Raw genomic sequence first — 14543 nt, 5'->3', positions numbered from 1 at the left:
ATAAGGATTGAACCCTAGATGACTGGGACAAGTATTGTGGCGTAACGAGTCAACGTTTGTGGTGTCGTCGGGCTGCAGGTCGAAGCGTATGAGACGCCCCTGGGGGGGGGGGGGGGGTCGGACCTTAATGACCCACGCTATACAGCTGAAGAGGTGAAACATGCACCAAATGTGGGGTGTTTTGCGTTTGGTGGAGTTGGCAATTTAGTGTTTCTTGAACAAAATGAGAGTAAATCAGCACAGTTATTTCGAGTTATTGTCTGATAACCTGCCTGAAAGTTTTGAAAAGTGTAACGCTAGCTGGTTCATGCAGGACGTAGCTCCTACTCACATAGCTCGGTCTAATACCCAGTGGTTAGAGGACTGTGGTGCAGAGTACTTCAAAAAGTGGCCTGGGCATCAGACTTAATACAGCATGTGTGGTATATCATTAAAAAACAGCTTTAGGATCGTGATGTTTCGACTGTAGCGAAGCTAAAAATAGAAATACAGGATATTTGGGATAATATTATTCCCAAACACATAGAAAAACTGGCAAGATGCATCACAGCACGTTTAGAGAAGGTCATCAAGCTTAAAGGAAAATCGCTTGGCAAATAAGGTACGTTGTGAGGCGTTTAAACGTCTTTTAAATGTCTACATTCGTCTCTCATAGATTTGCGCCCAAATCTCCAGCGACCAGAGTGAGTGTGAGTGTGTGTGTGTGTGGGGTGAGTGTGTGTGTGTGTGGGGTGAGTGTGAGTGTGTGTGTGTGTGTGTGTGTGTGTGTGTGTGTGTGTGTGTGTGTGTGTGTGTGTGTGTGTAGAAACATGGGACTTTTCTGCTACATTAGAACTTCTCCCAATCCATTGTCTTCTTAGGAGTCGCCAGGTGTCAATTGTGCCTATGTCACAATATAGAGGAGATACAATGCTAGTAATCCTGGGGTTTGATCACTGATCCTGGGGCAATGTGTCAGTCCCTCTATCAATGTTAGATTCCAACAAGAGGAATAATCTCAAGAACCTAGGCCAGGAGGTGCTGAGTAACTGCGGCCAAAGCAGTCACCTTTGCCCTAATTTGCGATTTAGTACGGGGAGTCGAACCCACAATTAAGTGACTGTGAGACCAGTACGCTACAGAAGATGCCACTAGCGCACTCCAACAAGCATCAGGAGATCTGCACACAAATCTGTTCAGCGGCAGTGACTGCCCCTTGCCATTGCTGCCTGAATACAAAGGATGGTGGAAGGGGGGGGGGGTTTGAGAGGGGGGTGCTCTGGCCCCGTCTGGCTCCTTCAAGTAAGTCTTCTCACCTGAGATAAAAGATAATGATGAAATGGAGGACGAAGAGAGTGAGAGAGGCTGCTGTGCTGAAATTGCCCACAGGCATCCGATAATGAAGGAAGACGAGAATGAGAGAATAACAACAATGATAATAATAATAATGATAATAATAAATAATAATGACATGATAATAATTATCGGATATCACCCAAGGGATATAAATGAGGAATGGTGGGAAGAAAGAATTATGGAGATGATGGAGCCCAGGCAAGGTTTGTGGTGGTTGTGGTGGTGGTGGTGGTGGTGGTGGTTGTAGTGGTGGTGGTATTCGACGGGAGTGAGAATTAAGAGAAAGAAAATAACAGCAACGGAGAGAAATACGAAGAAGAACGGAACAAATAGGCGGGATACGAGAGCAGTAGGATGGTGATGATTAGGAGAGCGGTGAGGAGGTAGGAGGACGTGGGGAGGGGAAGAGGGGGAGGAAGGAGGGAGGAGAGGAGTATGTGGAATCACGTCTCTGTCTGCCTCCGCTCGATACGTGGCTCTCATAAGCGATGACTTTCTTTCCTCGCCCTTACGCCGCCTCGACCGAAGGGCGATATTCCCTGACCCAAGTCGCCTTCGACCGAGCAACTCAATATGGCCCATAGACCCTCTTGTTTTAAGGAACATACTCGCCTGCCTGAGTATACAGGACTAGACGTCATGGCTACAGGATATTCAAGACTAGCGAGTTCTATATCAGAAATACATAAGAATCATTTTCGCTTGTCCAGCTTTTTGTGGTAATGAGAGGTTATATCTCTCCAACGTAGCTTTCAAAACGACTCATTGAGACAAAGGTTGACTTCCCTACCTTCTCTTCCTCCTCCTCCTCCTCCACTCCTTTCTTTCTCTTCGTCATCAACTTTCCCCTCCCCACCCCGTCTTTCTTTCTTTCGTTCGTTCTTGTGTTTCTTTATTGCTTTTCTTTTATTCCTTTTCTAAGTCTTGTACGGTCGTCCCTTCGTTATTATTGTTGCTGCAACACTCCTGAGCCTAACGTTAACCATTTTGTTTTCTTTCACAAGCGTCTTCAGATTTTTTTTTTTGGGGGGGGGGCAGAATTTTCCTTTTTCAACACTCGTTTCCCCCTTTTTTCGAAAATTCATCTCAGATTTTCTTGTTTCTCCCAATCTTCTTTCTCCACCCTCCAGCATACAATCACATTTCACCTTTCCTTATCTACTCACCTAAGCCCTTTGCTACGCCATTTTCTTTAAGAAATTTTTTATTATCTTATTATACTTAATAAATTTTTAATAACTATTTTTTTCCGTTTCCGCTCTTGTTCATTTGTCTTCGTCCCCTCCTTGGAAATCACCTTCACCACAGTCTTCCTCCTCTTCCTCCCCTCCCCTCCCCTCCCTCACCGCGTCACTCCTCCTCCTCCTCATCTGGTTTTATAATTACAGAACACCATACCTCTCTGCCCTTGGTGTGTGCCAAAGAGAGAGAGGAGGCTGATGATTCGGGTGACGGCCTGAAAGCTTCTCAGGGCGAGAACGAATTGACACAATCTTACTCAGTTGATGAAGGTAGCCTGCATACCAAAATTAGTTCTCTCGTGTGTGTGTGTGTGTGTGTGTGTGTGTGTGTGTGTGTGTGTGTGTGTGTGTGTGTGTGTGTGTTTGTGTGTGTGTGTGCTTACGTTCACGAACGTGGTCTATTTACTACTCCAATGCAGCAAATTTCCCATTTTCACTCTAGCTATATTCTCTTTTCGTGCATCCCATTTTCTTCGTCACTCACCCTCTTCTTGCCCCCCCTCTCTCTCTCTCTCTCTCTCTGACAACCCCATCTTTCGTCTCTCCTTTTTTTCTCGTCTCCAATCTCCTCCGTCATCTCTACGCTAATTTTCACTTTCGTTCTATTTTTTTCCCACAGACAATTTTAAAAATTCTCCTTCGTCTAGTTCGCCATTTTGTTTCCACGGTTCTTCCGTTGCGCTGGCTAGTTCCTAACGGAATTTTTTCTTCCTTTTCACTCCGATCGTTTATTTCTTCCACACCTTTCTCCTCTTTCCCCTTCTGCCTCATTTCCGTGATTTATTCAAACTGAAATTCTCATTTCTACCTTTCCCAATACAATACAGTGTTGTTTACTTTCCCTTATTACTATTTCTCCCACTCTAAATCTCTCATTCAATCACCCATTCACACACACACACACACACACACACACACACACACACACACACACACACACACACACACACGCACATACACACACACTATCAAGCCGGCGATCCAACTCTCGTGTTTAAGGAGTTTTGTGTGTGTGTGTGTGTGTGTGTGTGTGTGTGTGTGTGTGTGTGTGTGTGTGTGTGTGTGTGTGTGTGTGTGTGTGTGTGTGCGTGCGTAAGGTCACAGCATTACCCATAGTGATATATGAGGTTTGAGTTCTCATCCGGGAGGGCAACAGCTGACAAACAAAGAGTCCAACACGTGATTCAAGACCATGGTGAATCACACACACACACACACACGCGCACACACACACACACACACACACACACACACACACACACACACACACACACACACACACACACACACACACACACACACACACACACACACGCACACACACACCGTCGTCTAATCCCAAGCCACTTCTTGTCCTGCTTCAACATCACTTTTTATTCTTGAACGTTCCCGCTCTACTTGCAGAATCTCTTCCAGGTTCTGCCAAAACTGTCTCCCTGCGGTTCTTTCTCCTCAGATTTTCGAATCTCGACTAGTTGCATGACTCGATAGTTGCTTTGCCATCGTTTCTTTCCACTCCCTCTCCCCTCCCTCCCTCCCTCCTTACCTACTTCCCTCCCTTCCTCCTTCCCTTTTGCACAGCTTCCACCATTTTCTTTTCTTTTGTCTTTATACTCTTTGGTATTATTTTCATTATTCCTTTTCAATGTATCCCTCTTTCCTCTCCTTCCTTTCTTTTCTTTGTTATTTCACTTCCCCCTTCCTCTTCCCCTTATTCTTAATTAGCATCTACCCTTCACCTCAGGTTATCCAGGTCTCCTCTTCTTCCTCCTCTTTCTCCTTCTCCTCCTCCTCCTTCCTCCAACGATTCTGTTTTAAACATATTAGTTTTTCCTCAAAAGTAGGCTTCATCCTTCTCACAAAATATACAAATCTAAAGTGACATCCAGGAGGAGTATATGTGATTTTGAGTAAGGATAAACAGTGTAGTTTCTTCAATCCAGAGGCGTGGTGGTGCCCCTTCCCGCTTCGGCGTGCAAGAATTAGGAAACAGGTCTTATAAGGACGGGTAGCGATCTTACTGTTCAGTCTAGTTGAACGAACTGACACAGACAAACGTACAAATACAATAGGCTATTCATTCCCATTCGTACTCCTGTCAAATAGTTTCGTTCTTTTCTCTCTCGTATTCTAGCTTAAAATCTCTTCGTTCTAAACTACCTGATCTTCCTGTACCTTTCATCTTCCACAGATATCTCCGTTCCATCGTTCACTCTCCTCCTTCTCTTCCTCTCCTCCTCCTCTTCCTCTCCTCGCTGCACTTCCTCTCTTCCTCTTCCCCGCACAAGCCAAGTCGATCATGAGGCAGAATTTTCAGACCAGCACCCTGGCTAAACTACTATCCTTCCTTACTCAATGGGTATAGCTTTCAAAGGTCCTCCTCTCCTCCTCCTCCTCCTCTCCTCCTCGGCTTCTTACTCTTCCTTTTCATGTCTTCTTCTCTTGTTCGACCGTAGCGAAGTTTTTTCGGTCCATCAATATCTCTCCTCTCTACCTCCTGTTCCACTCTTTGTACCCCCCTCTTGTTCCTCTCTTTGTACTTCCTTTTGTTCATCTTTGTACCTCCTTTTGTTCTCTTTTTGTACCTCTCCTGTTCCTCTCTTTGTACCTCCTCCTGTTCCTCTCTTTGTACCTCCTCCTGTTCCTCTCTTTGTACCTCTCCTGTTCCTCTCTTTGTACCTCTCCTGTTCCTCTCTCTGTACCTCTCCTGTTCCTCTCTCTGTACCTCTCCTGTTGCTCTCTTTGTACCTCATCCTGATCCTCTCTTTGTACCTCTCCTGTTCCTCTCTTTGTACCTCTCCTTGTACCTCTCCTGTTCCTCTTTGTACCTCCTCCTGTTCCTCTCTTTGTACCTCCTCCTGTTCCTCTCTTTGTACATTTTACTCCTTCCCCCGTTTCAGAGCCCTGATCTACCTAGCACCCTTCATCTTCGTCGTCTCGCCCCCAAAACCTCCACCTCCACCCCCACCTCGTTTTTATTTTCCTCCATTCACACTCTTCCATTTTTATTTCTTTGATTTTATATCTTACAATTCTTGTTCTTGTCACTAGACTCTTCGATGCAGCCTACGCTTTGCCTCCTCCTCCTCCTCCTCCTTATCATCCTCACACTTTTTCCTCCGATCCACTCCTCCCCCCTCCTCCTCCTCCTCTTACCTCCTCCCGGCTCACTCCAATACCTCCTCCACCACCTCCTCCATACCTCCCCCGTGCTCTGCATCTAACTTTCTGATACTCCACATTTATTACTCTGATCCTGAGAATGTGTGTGTTTTGGTATAAGTGTACACGCATTGCTGTAAACACTCTTGCATGTGTATCTTCATCTAAAATCCTGTAATGTTGAGAGCTTAGGCTGTATTATGACTTGTTACACTGCGTGCGAGCCTCGGCGAACTCCACACAAGTGGAACTTTCCAAGTGTTAAGTGAATTCTTCAGTGTTGGGACCATACGTGTATGTACTTAGAGAATACACGTATATAGTGTAGGTCTTCCTTGCTTATACCCATGTATATCCTCTCCTGTTGTCAAAGCTATGTAACTTCAGGTGAATTTGATATAAAAAAAAAATAATAAAAAAAAAAATAAATAAATAAACGCTATACAACCGTTGGTGGCGTAATCGGAATCGTGCTGATCTCCCATTCGCTTAGCCGTGGGTTCGAATCCCGCACTCCTCTCAGATTCCCAACAGTGACTGTTCCTTACTAACCCTACAGTCCTTAAAACGCAAAATAGGGCAAAGGTGACTGCTCCGGCCGCAGATGCTCAGCATCTCCTGGCGTAGGCTCTTCTCCTTTGCGCCGACCGCGGACGATTTCGTTATGCCCTGGCAAGGACACCCGATCTCCTCAAGCGTTTAGCGCATGCGCGTGCGCGCGCGCGCTGAGGACCACTCTACGCGTTCGTCCCGCCTTCTCCACCGAACTGGTTCACCACAACCCGAGAGTCTGCCGGCGTCGTCGACTTTCGCCCCCCCCCCACCACCACCACCGGCCTCCCCCAACCACCACCACCACCACCACTACCGTCTGTATGCCGGCCAGACCAGACGACTTGCCGGTCTTCCAGACAGGCCACGTACCGAACAGCTCGTCGGTGATGATGGTGGAGGGGGGTGGGGTGGGGGGGTTGTTGTTAGGTGGCTGTGTCGGTGACGGTGGATGGGGTACCTGCATGTGGAGGATGACGGTAGTGATGCTTGTGTTGGGAATGGAGATGGTGTTGGGGCAAGAATGAAGATGGAGAGTTTACGAAATAAAATAACCCTTTTTTTCATCGTGTGTGTGTGCGTGTGCGTGTGTGTGTGTGTGTGTGTGTGTGTGTGTGTGTGTGTGTGTGCGTGCGTGTGCGTGTGTGTGTGTGTAAAGGAGATGGGAAAGGTTGGGGGCGTAGAAAGAGACAGTGAGGAGGTCTTGAAGGACCGACCAAGTAGTGATGAAAGGGGGAGAGAAGGGGGAAGAAGCGGAACGGAAAAAAAATAGAAGAAAGAGGGAAAGGGTCGAGAGAGGTCCGTGGGGAAAAGCAAGAGGGAGGAGAGGGAGGAGGAGAGGGAGGAGAGGGAGTAGAGGGAGGAGTGGGAGGAGGGGAACGAAAGGGGGGGGAGAGAGGCAGAGATGGATAACAGTCACAGACCTGAGAGTAGATTAGTTATGGTGAGATAGTGAGAGACAGACACAGACGGACACACAGAAAGACCCACAGACACGCCGACCTAGAGTTTAAGACTAATGGACTGAACAAGGTAAGAAAAAAAAAACAATAGAGATGAATCGTGTAATAGCGACGTAAGTTAAGATTTAAGAAAAGCAAATGAAAGACACTCACATGGACAGAGGACGGAATAAAAGCAAAAGAGTGAGGGCCACGGCGAGGGTGAAAGAGAAAGAAAATGGAGAGAGGAGAGACCGCTGCAGCAACTCCCGAGTCTCATTATTTAGGTTTCTGTCCTCGTCTTGCTGGGCCTGAGAGCGAGGCCCGTGTTTAAGTACGAGGGGGGCATGGGGGGAAGGGGAAGCAAAAGCCGGGGGAATTGGGGGGGGGGGTAAGGTGGTGGAGGGTGAGCGGAAGGGTACGGCGAGCGGCAGCGGCGGAGGCGGCGGCCGCCATCGGGGAGAGACGAAGAAGACGCGAACTTCGGTGGCGGAGGTGACCCGAAGTCCCGAAGAATCTTGGCAGAGAAGACAAGAAATAGTGGGCCGGCGATGGTACTGTATGGAGAAGTCGAGGAAACAAATAACAAATGAATAACAATAAATTCGACTTTTCATAAACATTTCAGAATATATCACTCGTTATAGTGAAGCCTTTCAAATGAACTTGGCCATCGCGAGTCCATCAGAATGGTAGCACGGGGGTCTAGCGTTCCGATGGACACCAAATCGAGGCTCGCGACGGCCAGGTTTGATTATATTATTCATAAACATGTTGAGCATAACTGCATCGCGAAGAGTAACAAGAAGGACCATCTTGTGGAACGTAAAGGGTTGAGGTCGCAGTATGTAGACTTCAAAATCAACATTGGTTCTCTTCACAGGCCTAATTTTTACCTAACATGAGCTCATGGTCTAAAACGAAACTGGAAAAAAATGACGGATTTTCGAAACTACGTTATTGGAGAAACAAGATGGACGGTAGAGGAGGAAAGAATGGGAAAGATATAGAATGTGTTTGTGGGTGAGGATATGGCATGGGGGGGGGGGAAGATGCTCGTCCCCATGAAGACACGAGTGGGAGATGGGACGAAAATCCACACAAAGATAATAACAATAGGTACAAGATGAAAAGTGGTGGTTGTAGTGGTGATAGTGATGAGGGTGATAGTGGTGGTGGTGATAGTGATGGGGGTGATAGTGATGGGGTGATAGTGATGGTGGTGATAGTGATGGTGGTGATAGTGATGGGGTGATAGTGATGGGGGTGATAGTGATGGGGGTGATAGTGATGGTGGTGATAGTGATGGGGGTGATAGTGGTGGTGCTAGTGATGGGGTGATAGTGATGGTGGTGATAGTGATGGTGATAGTGATGAGGGTGATAGTGATGGTGGTAATAGTGGTGGTGATAGCGGTTGTGGTGGTGATAGTGGTGATGGTGGTGGCTGTGGTGGTAATAGTGGTGTAATTCGTGATACGAGACTGCATACGATGGTGATCGTTGTGTGCTGGTGTTAGGCAATGCCGACTTGTCTCAAAAGAACCACGACGTGAAGACTGAGCCTTTATATAAGTACGACATCAACCTTCCCAAGGTTCCAGTGACCTTCCAACGTTCCCCCCCCCCCACTCCCGGATGCTACTTACTCTCAGCGATTTGTGTGCCACTGCTATATGCTTAATAAAGCTCTACCAAGCGAAACACTGTACTAATAAAGGCGGTTTTGATAATAGTTGTGGTCACGAAGGACGAATAAACTGCTGGAGTATTGGGAATGACCGTGGTATTCCCAACAATTAATTCCCTTCTCTGCCCCCTCCCCACGCGCACACACACACACACGCACTTGCTTACTTCCTAGGTAAGTGACCTTTTCCAATACAGAATTTCCTCCATATTCCTATAATTGTCTTTCCTAATATGTAATAAAGACCATATCATGTAGTCCAGACCAGACACCTTGAAATAGTATTCTACTCTTCTAACAACAGTATGACCTCCCAAAGAATAGACTAATTGTCTACAAGACACATATTGATACAGCAGTCTTCTGAGCATGACGTAGGTCACCAAACCCACTTGATCATAGTACCATAATCAATCAATCAATCAGCCATTTTGAGTCCACTGCTGAACAAAGGCCTCTTTCGTATGACTTGCACGACTGTACCAACCTCTGCCCGGTGGGGTATTGTCCGGCGGCCGTTTAACTAATATTTCCTTTGTGATTCGGGTCAGAAGTGTCCGTGACGACCACCACCTTGTTCTATGCACCAGAACGACCTTCCTCGGTTAAGTGATACTCGAACCGGTCACTGAGAACCTAACTGCACGTAGTCTCTGGATCACATAATTCATCTATCCCACATAACACCCTTACCTTCCTACCTCTATTCCCATTAAAACCTCTTCTGTGGTTTACCGCAAACCAGAGTATGGATAAAATGGAGGAATTCTTTGGCACGAATATATATATATATATATATATATATATATATATATAATTACAGGACCTACTACACTAGAACGATCTAGCAACCTCCACCTCCACCACCTCAAACTCGCGCTAAATAAACAACTACATAATCCGTACTCTTAGACCTTACCCTCCAGCCCCTTGTTGGAGGAGGAACTCCATTCAGACGTGGACGAAGTCGAGCAGAAACTTCCCTCCATCACGCTGAGAGGAACCAACCCACAAGGCAACCGGGCGCAGACACCCTCCAACAAGGAACCTTCCGACCGCAATGGCCGATCTTCCAATAAATGTGCCAAATACTCAACCACATGGAAAGCCAACCAACCGACCATATGTGGAAAATCAGTCGACCCCCCCCAAAAAAGAGATCTCGGATCCCCCCCTCCCCCAGTGACCAGGTTGGGGGAGGAGGGGGAGGGGGAGGAGGAGGGGGTAGGGTGGTGGTATTGCAAGTGCAGGAAATTCTCTATTTTGGGAAATCGTGATAGATTTCGGAGTCGCGTGTATTGCCCAGCTCGGAAAAAAAAAAAAAAGCAATTGAGCTGAAAGACCATATCGAGGATCTTGACCAGAAGTACTTTCTTATTAGTTTTCATTACCGTATTAGTTTTTTTATAACTGGATAAACAGAAAATAATTATGGAAGGTCTCTAAGGCAGGCCACTACCACCGCAATCATAATGTAAGGATGTAAAAACAACAAAAGATGACTAGATTCTCACAACCCTTCAACCGTGGAGCCCAAAGCCCGGCCCCATCCCGGAAACTAAGCTACGCAGTGCCACCAGCTTGCTCAGTACTTCCTATGGCTTGAACGTGTTCCAAAACACCTAAAATTGTTGAAAGTCTACGGTATGATCCAGCCCGGTTTCGCCGCGCCGATCTATGATACAGGAGGAGTGGTAAGATCAACAGGAAGGGAAGATGGAGTTGTTTTTACTACAACCTCCATAAAACTATTAACATCTGAAACTACATTGCCCCGTGATAGCACTGTCCGCCAGACACTGCCTAATTAGTGGACGGGGCTTCGCTTCAGTCGCCTTACTAATTTGTCTATAAATTTCAAAGAACCTTTTGAAAGGCTGAAAGATTTCATAAACGTTTCTTTGAAAACTATTAATATTCTATTAATTTGAAATCATAGCTCTTAATAAGCATCACAATATCCATTCTAGATTCTTCCTTTCTATACCTTTATTTTTATCATTTTCACACTTCGCCATTAATTCAGCGCCATTTTCCCAGTCTCGTCTTACGACAATTTAGTTTTACTGAATTCGTACCTTAATTTTCGTTTTTTTTTTCTTTTACATCTTGTTTCCCATCCCAACCACTATCTTTCCAAACTTCGTATTTCGAAGAAATACACAAATTTTGTTTCCTAGTCTGTTTTAATTACGTTCAAGCATTACTATTATCATTATTATTACTATTCACGTTTCGTCCAATTCCCCCTCCCGTCGTTTTCTTCTTCTTCTGCCGCTTCCTCCTTATCTCTTCTTTGTCTCTTCCCCTTCATTACTACCGTCCCAAGCTCCTCCTCCTCCTCCTCCTCTACCTCTCCTCCCTTGGAGGCTTTTATCATCGTCCCTTGCCCTTCTCTTCTTTCTGTTGCGCCCACGCACCCCCTTCCACTCCTCCACATTTTTAATATTTTCCTCCCCCACCCTCTGCTTTCCATTCGCTTTATCGACCTCTTTCTACTTCGAATTGCGTCTCCTTTTCCTCCGTTTATTTATGTTATGTCATTTGACCAAATCTCGTTCACACGAACTATCATTTCCTATCGGAGGTATCCTTTCCCCCTCGATTCCTTTCACCTTCATGTCCTATTTATTCTCTTCGTATTTTTCCTCTTCTTCTTTTTTGCATGTCCTCTTTATTCTTAGCTCCTCTTCTTCCCTACAATTGTCGTTTCTTCCCTTTTTCTTCAAGTCCCCCCCCCCTTCTCTCTCCTCTTATATTATGCATTTCCTCTCCGTTTTCTGTTGGACCACTTCCCGTTTTTCTTTCTTGATGACAATGCTGCACCAGGTTCTTCCTGTCGGGTCTCTCGATCTGGTGGAGCTGATAATTCTCCCCTTCCCTCTTCAGCCTTTACGTCTCTTCTTCCTCCTCCTCCTCTTCTTCCTCTTCCTCCTCCTCCTCCTCTTCTTCTTCCTCCCCCTCTTCTTCCTCCTCTTCTTCTTCCTCCTCTCTGTTTCTGTATTATTAGTGTTGTATTGTCAACGCTGGTGGATTAAAAAATTAGTGGATTAAAAAGTGTAATGAGTAATAGACATTTGGGAATGGATGCTAAGAGGAGACTGTATGAAGGAGTGATTGTACCCACGGCACTGTATGGGGCAGAAACATGGAACATGAAGGAGTTTGAATGTGTTTGAGATGAGGTGTCTGAGAAGTATGATGGGGGTTATTGGCTGGATAGTGTGAAAAATGAGGTAAGGAGAACAGGGGTGGAAAGGGAGTTGGGAGACAAGGTATCAAAGAGTATTGGGATGGTTTGGACACATGGAAAGAATGAGTGAAGAAAGACTAGTAAGAGGTATGGAAGGCAGAGGTGGAAAGATTGAACATGAGGGGGCGACCTAGGATGAGATGGATGGATGGGGTAAAAGGGGCATTACAAAAGAGAGGAATGTCTGTGGAGGAAGGACGGGAGAGGACAGAAGACAGGGGTGAATGGAGAATGGTTGTATATGGATGATGTGATGCATGAGGTGGAATGAGTGGGGGATGGGGGGTGAGGGAGTATGTGAGAAAATTTGACGCAGCCCAAAGGGATTTCTCCCAGTCTTCTTTTTCTGCATGTGGGGACGGAGAGGGGGGTCGCCGATTTAATGAAGCGGCCTTGCTGTGGATGTGCTGTCTTGTGACACTGCTTCTGACCCAGGGCAGTGGGCGAGATGCAGGGATGACCCGTCATCCAGGTACCAAGATAAGAGGGAGGGAAGAGGGTGGAGGGGAGTGGAGTGTAATTGGGGATGGAATGGGTGGGAGTGGTTTTTATGCCGTTGTTTTTTGTCAACGCTAAGTAACTCGTTTTTGTCTTTGGAATCCTTATTTTTGTTAGTTTCTGTCCTGGAAGGTACTTTTGCTTCGCGTTCTGGCTGCCACCTGCCAGGCTATTCCAACCATCCCCGTGACACTCCGTGGATGGAAAAGGGCTACTCATTTTCCTTCAACTTTGTGGCGTTCAAATATATGTTCGACGACAAATGCAACGTGCCAACTGGTCTACTTTTTGTTTCAGTAAACAAAATCGGCTCTAGCCATGTTGTGTTCAAGAAAATAAACCTAATATTCGTACAACCCTTAAATAATACACACACTCACACATTGTATATATATATATATATATATATATATATATATATATATATATATACATATATATATATATATACACTCTCACTTGCTTGTGTTCAAGGACGGGTTTCATGTTCGCCCCGTTCGAAAATTATCCATCATACCAATGCTGTCTTCACTTGAGATTAGTAATTATCAGCTCACATCATCTTAGCAAGATGGGAACTACGTTTACTCCATTCGTTTATATTTTGCCTGGCCTACCTTGTTACGTTAACTGCCAGGTTTGTATATCTTGGCTTGAGCTTCAACCTCCGCGGTGTGGCAAAGCTTGTCTCCTTGCTTGCTTGCTTGCTTTCACGAAGTTTTAGTACGTGTTGATCACACATGTTCCTTGTTTCCTTGTGCTTGAGGGTGTTTGCGTTGAAGGTCGCGTTTTACGGTTTGTGTTCTGGGTGTTGTTTCCGAGGTAGTCTTCGTGTTTGTGCTTGGCTGCTGAGAACCACTTCAGTATTGTGGTCTGTATGTGCACGTGTGTATGTACGTGTGTGTGTACGTGTGTGTGTTGTGTTGTGTGTGTGTGTGTGTACGTGTGTGTAATTTCGTCCTAATAAGGTGCTATAATCGGGGAAACTATGATCCATATGACGTTAGCCGTAAGTAAACTAACAAAGCCCAATTCCCTTCCCCACCTTTGGAAAGTACTGTTGCTGTTCGGTGCTTTCTCATATCCACATTGCTTCCCACAGTGCTCCAGTCCCGCTGGCCGGTTTTTGGACACAGATTTGCATGCACCTGCATGCATGCGCTTGCTTGTGTTTGCTCTTCGCGCAAGCCTTCCCCGTTTTTACTTGCGCCTCGAGTTTGCCCTCTTGGTTTGCATTTGATTTTTCTCCCACTTTTCCTCCTCCTCCTCCTCTTCCCTTTCCCTCGGCTTCCCTTCCCGCCTCTCTCTCTCTCTCTCCAACCGGCGCAACAATCCTTCTTCTGACTTTTTCTCACTTTTTACTTCCTAAATGTTTTCCTTTGCTCTCCGTAGTACTCCTGATTTTAGTTCCTTTTTTTTTTGTCATTTCAATTTCTTCCTGCCTTCCATTTTCCCCCCCATTTCTTCACCACCCCCTACACTCCCGTGATCCTCCTTTCGCCTTCTCGCAACATGTACATCCCCCAACAAACAGTCGATCAGGTAGCTCTTCCCTTGATAATTCTACTCTTTGTCTCCCTTGTCTTCCCTCTTCCGTTGTTCTTTTTTACAAACAATATTTTTTCAGTTTTGTCTCTAAGCCCTTCAATACGGATACTGTATATATAATTTGACGCCAGGCGATTTTATTCAGCTTGTGGGCGAGATGGAGGACCTCCATGATCCGGGTTCTTGGACAGAAACCTTCTTTCCCACCGCCCTCAGGAGCTAAGGTCTTCAGGTGCCTTTGTCTCCAGCTAGCTCACTAAACCTCCTTTCATACGTATCGACTTTTCACCGTGCGCCGTCCACGACACGGCGCCGTGCTCTCAA

This window comes from Oratosquilla oratoria, chromosome 5 (assembly GCF_046742065.1).
Source record: "Oratosquilla oratoria isolate Oo_2021 chromosome 5, ASM4674206v1, whole genome shotgun sequence".
NCBI lineage: Eukaryota > Metazoa > Arthropoda > Malacostraca > Stomatopoda > Squillidae > Oratosquilla > Oratosquilla oratoria.
The sequence above is the reverse complement of the archived record's forward strand: the minus strand, read 5'-3'. Positions refer to the sequence as shown.